The following is a 13,103-nucleotide window of genomic DNA, read 5'->3' on the forward strand; positions in this document are numbered from 1 at the left end:
TTGGGTCTAGACCAACGCTTGGGTCAAGTTTCATCGATTTCTGAAAACGTTCAAAATTAAGCTTATTTGCACGGTTTTATTAAAGCAAGTTTGTTTCCTTTTTATACAAACATGTAATTATTATTACACTTAGCAAATTTACCACACAAATTCTTATGTGCAGAGCAACATTTTGGTCAAGTTTGGTCGAATTCTGAGAACGTTGAAAATTTAGCTATTTTGGACGGTTTTATTTAAGAAAGTTTTTTTTCCTTTTACACACACATATAGTTATTATTACGCTTAGCAAATTTAATACACAAATTCTTGGGTGTAGACCAACGTTTGGGTCAAGTTTCGTCGAATTCTGAGAACATTCAAAATTTAGCTGTTTTGGACGGTATTATTAAAGGAAGTTTGTTTTCCTTTTACACAAACTTGTAAATCTTATTACGGTTAGCAAATTTACCACACAAATTCTTGGTTCTAGACCAACGTTGGGGTCAAGTTTCGTCGATTTCTGAAAACGTTCAAAATTAAGCTTATTTGCACGGTTTTATTAAAGCAAGTTTGTTTCCTTTTTATACAAACATGTAATTATCATTACGCTTAGCAAATTTACCACACAAATTCTTATGTGCAGAGCAACATTTTGGTCAAGTTTGGTCGAATTCTGAGAACGTTCAAAATTTAGCTATTTTGGACGGTTTTATTAAAGCAAGTTTGTTTTCCTTTTACACAAACTAGTAGTCATTATTACCGTTAGAAAAATTTACCACACAAGTTCTTGGGTCTAGACCAACGTTTGGGTCAAGTTTCGTCGAATTCTGAGAAAGTTCAAAATTAAGCTGTTTTGCACGGTTTTATTAAAGCAAGTTTGTCTCCTTTTTATACAAACATGAAGTTATTATTATGCTTAGCAAATTTACCATACAAATTCTTATGTCAAGACCAACGTTTGGGTCAAGTTTCGTCGAAATTTGAGAACGTTCAAAATTTAGCTGTTTTGCAAGGTTTTATTACAGCAAGTTTTTTCCATTTTATAAAAACTTGTAGTTATTATAATTTAAGCATAGAAAATTCACCACACAAATTCTTATGTCCAAACCAACATTTGGGTGAATTTTCGTCGAATTCTGAGAATATTCAAATTTAGCTATTTTGCACGGTTTTATTAAAGCAAGTTTGTTTCTATTTCATACAACCTTATAGTTATTATTATGCATAGCAAATTTACCACACAAATTCTTATGTTCAGACCAACGTTTTGGTCAAGTTTGATCGAATTCTGAGAACGTTCCAAATTTAGCTATTTTGGACGGTTTTATTTAAGAAAGTTTTTTTTCCTTTTACACACACATATAGTTATTATTACGCTTAGCAAATTTAATACACAAATTCTTGGGTGTAGACCAACGTTTGGGTCAAGTTTCGTCGAATTCTGAGAACATTCAAAATTTAGCTGTTTTGGACGGTATTATTAAAGGAAGTTTGTTTTCCTTTTACACAAACTTGTAAATCTTATTACGGTTAGCAAATTTACCACACAAATTCTTGGTTCTGGACCAACGTTGGGGTCAAGTTTCGTCGATTTCTGAAAACGTTCAAAATTAAGCTTATTTGCACGGTTTTATTAAAGCAAGTTTGTTTCCTTTTTATACAAACATGTAATTATTATTACGCTTAGCAAATTTACCACACAAATTCTTATGTGCAGACCAACGTTTTGGTCAAATTTGGTCGAATTCTGAGAACGTTCAAAATTTAGCTATTTTGGACAGTTTTATTAAAGCAAGTTTGTTTTCCTTTTACACAAACTAGTAGTTATTATTACGGTTAGAAAAATTTAGCACACAAGTTCTTGGGCCTATACCAACGTTTGGGTCAAGTTTCGTCGAATTTTGAGAATGTTCAAAATTAAGCTGTTTTGCACGATTTTATTAAAGCAAGTTTGTCTCCTTTTTATACAAACATGAAGTTATTATTATGCTTAGCAAATTTACCATACAAATTCTTATGTCAAGACCAACGTTTGAGTAACGTTTCGTCGAATTTTGAGAACGTTCAAAATTTAGCTGTTTTGCAAGGTTTTATTACAGCAAGTTTGTTTCCATTTTATAAAAACTTGTAGTTATTATAATTTAAGCTTAGAAAATTCACCACACAAATTCTTATGTCCAAACCAACATTTGGGTGAATTTTCGTCGAATTCTGAGAATATACAAATTTAGCTATTTTGCAAGGTTTTTATTAAAGCAAGTTTGTTTCTATTTCATACAACGTTATAGCTATTATTATGCTTAGCAAATTTACCACACAAATTCTTATGTTCAGACCAACGTTTTGGTCAAGTTTGATCGAATTCTGAGAACGTTCCAAATTTAGCTATTTTGGACGGTTTTATTTAAGAAAGTTTATTTTCCTTTTACACACACTTGTAGTTATTATTACGCCTACCAAATTTAACACACAAATTCTTGGGTGTAGACCAACGTTTGGGTCAAGTTTCGTCGAATTCTGATAAAATTCAAAATTTAGCTGTTTTGGACGGTATTATTAAAGCAAGTTTGTTTTTCTTTTATACAAACTTGTAGTTCTTATTACGGTTAGAAAATTTACCACACAAATTCTTGGGTCTAGACCAACGCTTGGGTCAAGTTTCATCGATTTCTGAAAACGTTCAAAATTAAGCTTATTTGCACGGTTTTATTAAAGCAAGTTTGTTTTTTCCTTTTACACAAACTAGTAGTCATTATTACCGTTAGAAAAATTTACCACACAAGTTCTTGGTTCTAGACCAACGTTTGGGTCAAGTTTCATCGAATTCTGAGAAAGTTCAAAATTAAGCTGTTTTGCACGGTTTTATTAAAGCAAGTTTGTCTCCTTTTTATACAAACATGAAGTTATTATTATGCTTAGCAAATTTACCATACAAATTCTTATGTCAAGACCAACGTTTGGGTCAAGTTTCGTCGAAATTTGAGAACGTTCAAAATTTAGCTGTTTTGCAAGGTTTTATTACAGCAAGTTTGTTTCCATTTTATAAAAACTTGTAGTTATTATAATTTAAGCTTAGAAAATTCACCACAAAAATTCTTATGTCCAAACCAACATTTGGGTGAATTTTCGTCGAATTCTGAGAATATTCAAATTTAGCTATTTTGCACGGTTTTATTAAAGCAAGTTTGTTTCTATTTCATACAACGTTATAGCTATTATTATGCTTAGCAAATTTACCACACAAATTCTTATGTTCAGACCAACGTTTTGGCCAAGTTTGATCGAATTCTGAGAACGTTCCAAATTTAGCTATTTTGGACGGTTTATTTAAGAAAGTTTTTTTTCCTTTTACACACACATGTAGTTATTATTACGCTTAGCAAATTTAATACACAAATTATTGGGTGTAGACCAACGTTTGGGTCAAGTTTCGTCGAATTCTGAGAACATTCAAAATTTAGCTGTTTTGGACGGTATTATTAAAGGAAGTTTGTTTTCCTTTTACACAAACTTGTAGCTTTTATTACGGTTAGCAAATTTACCACACAAATTCTTGGTTCTAGACCAATGTTGGGGTCAAGTTTCGTCGATTTCTGAAAACGTTCAAAATTAAGCTTATTTGCACGGTTTTATTAAAGCAAGTTTGTTTCCTTTTTATACAAACATGTAATTATTATTACGCTTAGCAAATTTACCACACAAATTGTTATGTGTAGACCAACGTTTTGGTCAAAATTGGTCGAATTCTGAGAACGTTCAAAATTTAGCTATTTTGGACAGTTTTATTAAAGCAATTTGTTTTCCTTTTACACAAACTAGTAGTTATTATTACGGTTAGAAAAATTTACCACACAAGTTCTTGGGTCTAGACCAACGTTTGGGTCAAGTTTCGTCGAATTTTGAGAACGTTCAAAATTAAGCTGTTTTGCACGATTTTATTAAAGCAAGTTTGTCTCCTTTTTATACAAACATGAAGTTATTATTATGCTTAGCAAATTTACCATACAAATTCTTATGTCAAGACCAACGTTTGGGTAACGTTTCGTCGAATTTTGAGAACGTTCAAATTTTAGCTGTTTTGCAAGGTTTTAGTACAGCAAGTTTGTTTTCATTTTATAAAAACTTGTAGTTATTATAATTTAAGCATAGAAAATTCACCACACAAATTCTTATGTCCAAACCAACATTTGGGTGAATTTTCGTCGAATTCTGAGAATATTCAAATTTAGCTATTTTGCACGGTTTTATTAAAGCAAGTTTGTTTCTATTTCATACAACCTTATAGTTATTATTATGCTTAGCAAATTTACCACACAAATTCTTACGTTCAGACCAACGTTTTGGTCAAGTTTGATCGAATTCTGAGAACGTTCCAAATTTAGCTATTTTGGACGGTTTTATTTAAGAAAGTTTTTTTTCCTTTTACACACACATGTAGTTATTATTACGCTTAGCAAATTTAACACACAAATTATTGGGTGTAGACCAACGTTTGGGTCAAGTTTCGTCGAATTCTGAGAAAACATTCAAAATTTAGCTGTTTTGGACGGTATTATTAAAGGAAGTTTGTTTTCCTTTTACACAAACTTGTAGCTTTTATTACGGTTAGCAAATTTACCACACAAATTCTTGGTTCTAGACCAACGTTGGGGTCAAGTTTCATCGATTTCTGAAAACGTTCAAAATTAAGCTTATTTGCACGGTTTTATTAAAGCAAGTTTGTTTCCTTTTTATACAAACATGTAATTATTATTAGGCTTAGCAAATTTACCACACAAATTCTTATGTGCAGACCAACGTTTTGGTCAAATTTGGTCGAATTCTGAGAACGTTCAAAATTTAGCTATTTTGGACAGTTTTATTAAAGCAAGTTTGTTTTCCTTTTACACAAACTTGTAGTCATTATTACCGTTAGAAAAATTTACCACACAAGTTCTTGGGTCTAGACCAACGTTTGGGTCAAGTTTCGTTGAATTTTGAGAACGTTCAAAATTAAGCTGTTTTGCACGATTTTATTAAAGCAAGTTTGTCTCCTTCTTATACAAACATGAAGTTATTATTATGCTTAGCAAATTTACCATACAAATTCTTATGTCAAGACCAACGTTTGGGTAATGTTTCGTCGAAATTTTAGAACGTTCAAAATTTAGCTGTTTTGCACGGTTTTATTACAGCAAGTTAGTTTCCATTTTATAAAAACTTGTAGTTATATAATTTAAGCTTAGAAAATTCACCACACAAATTCTTATGTCCAAACCAACATTTGGTTGAAGTTTCGTCGAATTATGAGAATATTCAAATTTAGCTATTTTGCACGGTTTTATTAAAGCAAGTTCGTTTCTATTTCATACAACCTTGTAGTTATTATTATGCTTAGCAAATTTACCACACAAATTCTTATGTTCAGACCAACGTTTTGATCAAGTTTGATCGAATTCTGAGAACGTTCAAAATTTAGCTATTTTGGACGGTTTTATTAAAGAAAATTTTTTTTCCTTTTACATACACTTGTAGTTATTATTACGCTTAGCAAATTTAACACACAAATTCTTGGGTGTAGACCAACGTTTGGGACAAGTTTCGTCGAATTCTGAGAACATTCAAAATTTAGCTGTTTTGGACGGTATTATTAAAGCAAGTTTGTTTTTCTTTTGTACAAACTTGTAGTTCTTATTACGGTTAGCAAATTTACCACACAAATTCTTGGGTCTAGACCAACGTTTGGGTCAAGTTTCGTAGATTTCTGAAAACGTTCAAAATTAAGCTTCTTTGCACGGTTTTATTAAAGCAAGTTTGTTTTCTTTTTAGACAAACATGTAATTGTTATTACGCTTAGTAAATTTACCACACAAATTCATATGTGCAGACCAACGTTTTGGTCAAGTTTTGGTCGAATTCTGAGAACGTTGAAAATTTAGCTATTTTGGACGGTTTTATTAAAGCAAGTTTGTTTTTTCCTTTTACACAAACTAGTAGTTATTATTACCGTTAGAAAAATTTACCACACAAGTTCTTGGGTCTAGACCAACGTTTGGGTCAAGTTTCGTCGAATTATGAGAAAGTTCAAAATTAAGCTGTTTTGCACAGTTTTATTAAAACAAGTTTGTCTCCTTTTTATACAAACATGAAGTTATTATTATGCTTAGCAAATTTACCATACATATTCTTATGTCAAGACCAACGTTTGGGTCAAGTTTCGTCGAAATTTGAGAACGTTCAAAATTTAGCTGTTTTGCAAGGTTTTATTACAGCAAGTTTGTTTCCATTTGATAAAAACTTGTAGTTATTATAATTTAAGCTTAGAAAATTCACCACACAAATTCTTATGTCCAAACCAACATTTGGGTGAATTTTCGTCGAATTCTGAGAATATTCAAATTTAGCTATTTCGCACGGTTTTATTAAAGCAAGTTTGTTTCTATTTCATACAACGTTATAGCTATTATTATGCTTAGCAAATTTACCACACAAATTCTTATGTTTAGACCAACGTTTTGGTCAAGTTTGATCGAATTCTGAGAATGTTCCAAATTTAGCTATTTTGGACGGTTTTATTTAAGAAAGTGTTTTTTTCTTTTACACACACATGTAGTTATTATTACGCTTAGCAAATTTAATACACAAATTCTTGGGTGTAGACCAACGTTTGGGTCAAGTTTCGTCGAATTCTGAGAACATTCAAAATTTAGCTGTTTTGGACGGTATTTTTAAAGGAAGTTTGTTTTCCTTTTACACAAACTTGTAAATCTTATTACGGTTAGCAAATTGACCAACGTTGGGGTCAAATTTCGTCGATTTCTGAAAACGTTCAAATTGAAGCTTATTTGCACGGTTTTATTAAAGCAAGTTTGTTTCCTTTTTATACAAACATGTAATTATTATTACGCTTAGCAAATTTACCACACAAATTCTTATGTGCAGACCAACGTTTTGGTCAAATTTGGTCGAATTCTGAGAACGTTCAAAATTTAGCTATTTTGGACAGTTTTATTAAAGCAAGTTTGTTTTCCTTTTACACAAACTAGTAGTTATTATTACGGTTAGAAAAATTTACCACGCAAGTTCTTGGGTCTAGACCAACGTTTGGGTCAAGTTTCGTCGAAGTTTGAGAACGTTCAAAATTAAGCTGTTTTGCACGATTTTATTAAAGCAAGTTTGTCTCCTTTTTATACAAACATGAAGTTGTTATTATGCTTAGCAAATTTACCATACAAATTCTTATGTCAAGACCAACGTTTGGGTAACGTTTCGTCGAATTTTGAAAACGTTCAAAATTTAGCTGTTTTGCAAAGTTTTATTACAGCAAGTTTATTTCCATTTTATAAAAACTTGTAGTTATTATAATTTAAGCATAGAAAATTCTCCACACAAATTCTTATGTCCAAACCAACATTTGGGTGAATTTTCGTCGAATTCTGAGAATATTCAAATTTACCTATTTTGCACGGTTTTATTAAAGCAAGTTTGTTTCTATTTCATACAACCTTATAGTTATTATTATGCTTAGCAAATTTACCACACAAATTCTTATGTTCAGACCAACGTTTTGGTCAAGTTTGATCGAATTCTGAGAACGTTCCAAATTTAGCTATTTTGGACGGTTTTATTTAAGAAAGTTTTTTTTCCTTTTACACACACATGTAGTTATTATTACGCTTAGCAAATTTAATACACAAATTATTGGGTGTAGACCAACGTTTGGGTCAAGTTTCGTCGAATTCTGAGAACATTCAAAATTTAGCTGTTTTGGACGGTATTATTAAAGCAAGTTTGTTTTCCTTTTACACAAACTTGTAGCTTTTATTACGGTTAGCAAATTTACCACACAAATTCTTGGTTCTAGACCAACGTTGGGGTCAAGTTTCGTCGATTTCTGAAAACGTTCAAATTGAAGCTTATTTGCACGGTTTTATTAAAGCAAGTTTGTTTCCTTTTTATACAAACATGTAATTATTATTACGCTTAGCAAATTTACCACACAAATTCTTATGTGCAGACCAACGTTTTGGTCAAATTTGGTCGAATTCTGAGAACGTTCAAAATTTAGCTATTTTGGACAGTTTTATTAAAGCAAGTTTGTTTTCCTTTTACACAAACTAGTAGTTATTATTACGGTTAGAAAAATTTACCACACAAGTTCTTGGGTCTAGACCAACGTTTGGGTCAAGTTTCGTCGAATTTTGAGAACGTTCAAAATTAAGCTGTTTTGCACGATTTTATTAAAGCAAGTTTGTCTCCATTTTATACAAACATGAAGTTATTATTATGCTTAACAAATTTACCATACAAATTCTTATGTCAAGACCAACGTTTGGGTAACGTTTCGTCGAATTTTGATAACGTTCAAAATTTAGCTGTTTTGCAAGGTTTTATTACAACAAGTTTGTTTCCATTTTATAAAAACTTGTAGTTATTATAATTTAAGCATAGAAAATTCACCACACAAATTCTTATGTCCAAACCAACATTTGGGTGAATTTTCGTCGAATTCTGAGAATTTTCAAATTTAGCTATTTCGCACGGTTTTATTAAAGCAAGTTTGTTTCTATTTCATACAACCTTATAGTTATTATTATTTTTAGCAAATTTACCACACAAATTCTTATGTTCAGACCAACGTTTTGGTCAAGTTTGATCGAATTCTGAGAACGTTCCAAATTTAGCTATTTTGGACAGTTTTATTTAAGAAAGTTTTTTTTCCTTTTACACACACATGTAGTTATTATTACGCTTAGCAAATTTAATACACAAATTATTGGGTGTAGACCAACGTTTGGGTCAAGTTTCGTCGAATTCTGAGAACATTCAAAATTTATCTGTTTTGGACGGTATTATTAAAGGAAGTTTGTTTTCCTTTTACACAAACTTGTAAATCTTATTACGGTTAGCAAATTTACCACACAAATTCTTGGTTCTAGACCAACGTTGGGGTCAAGTTTCGTCGATTTCTGAAAACGTTCAAATTGAAGCTTATTTGCACGGTTTTATTAAAGCAAGTTTGTTTCCTTTTTATACAAACATGTAATTATTATTACGCTTAGCAAATTTACCACACAAATTCTTATGTGCAGACCAACGTTTTGGTCGAATTTGGTCGAATTCTGAGAACGTTCAAAATTTAGCTATTTTGGACTGTTTTATTAAAGCAAGTTTGTTTTCCTTTTACACAAACTAGTAGTTATTATTACGGTTAGAAAAATTTACCACGCAAGTTCTTGGGTCTAGACCAACGTTTGGGTCAAGTTTCGTCGAATTTTGAGAACGTTCAAAATTAAGCTGTTTTGCACGATTTTATTAAAGCAAGTTTGTCTCCTTTTTATACAAACATGAAGTTGTTATTATGCTTAGCAAATTTACCATACAAATTCTTATGTCAAGACCAACGTTTGGGTAACGTTTCGTCGAATTTTGAAAACGTTCAAAATTTAGCTGTTTTGCAAAGTTTTATTACAGCAAGTTTGTTTCCATTTTATAAAAACTTGTAGTTATTATAATTTAAGCATAGAAAATTCTCCACACAAATTCTTATGTCCAAACCAACATTTGGGTGAATTTTCGTCGAATTCTGAGAATATTCAAATTTACCTATTTTGCACGGTTTTATTAAAGCAAGTTTGTTTCTATTTCATACAACCTTATAGTTATTATTATGCTTAGCAAATTTACCACACAAATTCTTATTTTCAGACCAACGTTTTGGTCAAGTTTGATCGAATTCTGAGAACGTTCCAAATTTAGCTATTTTGGACGGTTTTATTTAAGAAAGTTTTTTTTCCTTTTACACACACATGTAGTTATTATTACGCTTAGCAAATTTAATACACAAATTATTGGGTGTAGACCAACGTTTGGGTCAAGTTTCGTCGAATTCTGAGAACATTCAAAATTTAGCTGTTTCGGACGGTATTATTAAAGCAAGTTTGTTTTCCTTTTACACAAACTTGTAGCTTTTATTACGGTTAGCAATTTTACCACACAAATTCTTGGTTCTAGGTCCAACGTTGGGGTCAAGTTTCGTCGATTTCTGAAAACGTTCAAATTGAAGCTTATTTGCACGGTTTTATTAAAGCAAGTTTGTTTCCTTTTTATACAAAGATGTAATTATTATTACGCTTAGCAAATTTACCACACAAATTCTTATGTGCAGACCAACGTTTTGGTCAAATTTGGTCGAATTCTGAGAACGTTCAAAATTTAGCTATTTTGGACAGTTTTATTAAAGCAAGTTTGTTTTCCTTTTACACAAACTAGTAGTTATTATTACGGTTAGAAAAATTTACCACACAAGTTCTTGGGTCTAGACCAACGTTTGGGTCAAGTTTCGTCGAATTTTGAGAACGTTCAAAATTAAGCTGTTTTGCACGATTTTATTAAAGCAAGTTTGTCTCCATTTTATACAAACATGAAGTTATTATTATGCTTAACAAATTTACCATACAAATTCTTATGTCAAGACCAACGTTTGGGTAACGTTTCGTCGAATTTTGAGAACGTTCAAAATTTAGCTGTTTTGCAAGGTTTTATTACAACAAGTTTGTTTCCATTTTATAAAAACTTGTAGTTATTATAATTTAAGCATAGAAAATTCACCACACAAATTCTTATGTCCAAACCAACATTTGGGTGAATTTTCGTCGAATTCTGAGAATATTCAAATTTAGCTATTTCGCACGGTTTTATTAAAGCAAGTTTGTTTCTATTTCATACAACCTTATAGTTATTATTATTTTTAGCAAATTTACCACACAAATTCTTATGTTCAGACCAACGTTTTGGTCAAGTTTGATCGAATTCTGAGAACGTTCCAAATTTAGCTATTTTGGACAGTTTTATTTAAGAAAGTTTTTTTTCCTTTTACACACACATGTAGTTATTATTACGCTTAGCAAATTTAATACACAAATTATTGGGTGTAGACCAACGTTTGGGTCAAAGTTTCGTCGAATTCTGAGAACATTCAAAATTTAGCTGTTTTGGACGGTATTATTAAAGGAAGTTTGTTTTCCTTTTACACAAACTTGTAAATCTTATTACGGTTAGCAAATTTACCACACAAATTCTTGGTTCTAGACCAACGTTGGGGTCAAGTTTCGTCGATTTCTGAAAACGTTCAAATTGAAGCTTATTTGCACGGTTTTATTAAAGCAAGTTTGTTTCCTTTTTATACAAACATGTAATTATTATTACGCTTAGCAAATTTACCACACAAATTCTTATGTGCAGACCAACGTTTTGGTCAAATTTGGTCGAATTCTGAGAACAATCAAAATTTAGCTATTTTGGACTGTTTTATTAAAGCAAGTTTGTTTTCCTTTTACACAAACTAGTAGTTATTATTACGGTTAGAAAAATTTACCACGCAATTTCTTGGGTCTAGACCAACGTTTGGGTCAAGTTTCGTCGAATTTTGAGAACGTTCAAAATTAAGCTGTTTTGCACGATTTTATTAAAGCAAGTTTGTCTCCTTTTTATACAAACATGAAGTTGTTATTATGCTTAGCAAATTTACCATACAAATTCTTATGTCAAGACCAACGTTTGGGTAACGTTTCGTCGAATTTTGAGAACGTTCAAAATTTAGCGGTTTTGCAAAGTTTTATTACAGCAAGTTTGTTTCCATTTTATAAAAACTTGTAGTTATTATAATTTAAGCATAGAAAATTCTCCACACAAATTCTTATGTCCAAACCAACATTTGGGTGAATTTTCGTCGAATTCTGAGAATATTCAAATTTACCTATTTTGCACGGTTTTATTAAAGCAAGTTTCTTTCTATTTCATACAACCTTATAGTTATTATTATGCTTAGCAAATTTACCACACAAATTCTTATTTTCAGACCAACGTTTTGGTCAAGTTTGATCGAATTCTGAGAACGTTCCAAATTTAGCTATTTTGGACGGTTTTATTTAAGAAAGTTTTTTTTCCTTTTACACACACATGTAGTTATTATTACGCTTAGCAAATTTAATACACAAATTATTGGGTGTAGACCAACGTTTGGGTCAAGTTTCGTCGAATTCTGAGAACATTCAAAATTTAGCTGTTTCGGACGGTATTATTAAAGCAAGTTTGTTTTCCTTTTACACAAACTTGTAGCTTATATTACGGTTAGCAATTTTACCACACAAATTCTTGGTTCTAGGTCCAACGTTGGGGTCAAGTTTCGTCGATTTCTGAAAACGTTCAAATTGAAGCTTATTTGCACGGTTTTATTAAAGCAAGTTTGTTTCCTTTTTATACAAAGATGTAATTATTATTACGCTTAGCAAATTTACCACACAAATTCTTATGTGCAGACCAACGTTTTGGTCAAATTTGGTCGAATTCTGAGAACGTTCAAAATTTAGCTATTTTGGACAGTTTTATTAAAGCAAGTTTGTTTTCCTTTTACACAAACTAGTAGTTATTATTACGGTTAGAAAAATTTACCACACAAGTTCTTGGGTCTAGACCAACGTTTGGGTCAAGTTTCGTCGAATTTTGAGAACGTTCAAAATTAAGCTGTTTTGCACGATTTTATTAAAGCAAGTTTGTCTCCTTTTTATACAAACATGAAGTTATTATTATGCTTAACAAATTTACCATACAAATTCTTATGTCAAGACCAACGTTTGGGTAACGTTTCGTCGAATTTTGAGAACGTTCAAAATTTAGCTGTTTTGCAAGGTTTTATTACAACAAGTTTGTTTCCATTTTATAAAAACTTGTAGTTATTATAATTTAAGCATAGAAAATTCACCACACAAATTCTTATGTCCAAACCAACATTTGGGTGAATTTTCGTCGAATTCTGAGAATATTCAAATTTACCTATTTCGCACGGTTTTATTAAAGCAAGTTTGTTTCTATTTCATACAACCTTATAGTTATTATTATTCTTAGCAAATTTACCACACAAATTCTTATGTTCAGACCAACGTTTTGGTCAAGTTTGATCGAATTCTGAGAACGTTCCAAATTTAGCTATTTTGGACGGTTTTATTTAAGAAAGTTTTTTTTCCTTTTACACACACATGTAGTTATTATTACGCTTAGCAAATTTAATACACAAATTATTGGGTGTAGACCAACGTTTGGGTCAAGTTTCGTCGAATTCTGAGAACATTCAAAATTTAGCTGTT

The sequence above is a fragment of the Sesamum indicum genome, linkage group LG10, assembly GCF_026168435.1.
Source record: "Sesamum indicum cultivar Baizhima isolate 11 linkage group LG10, ASM2616843v1, whole genome shotgun sequence".
NCBI classification, from domain to species: Eukaryota; Viridiplantae; Streptophyta; class Magnoliopsida; order Lamiales; family Pedaliaceae; genus Sesamum; species Sesamum indicum.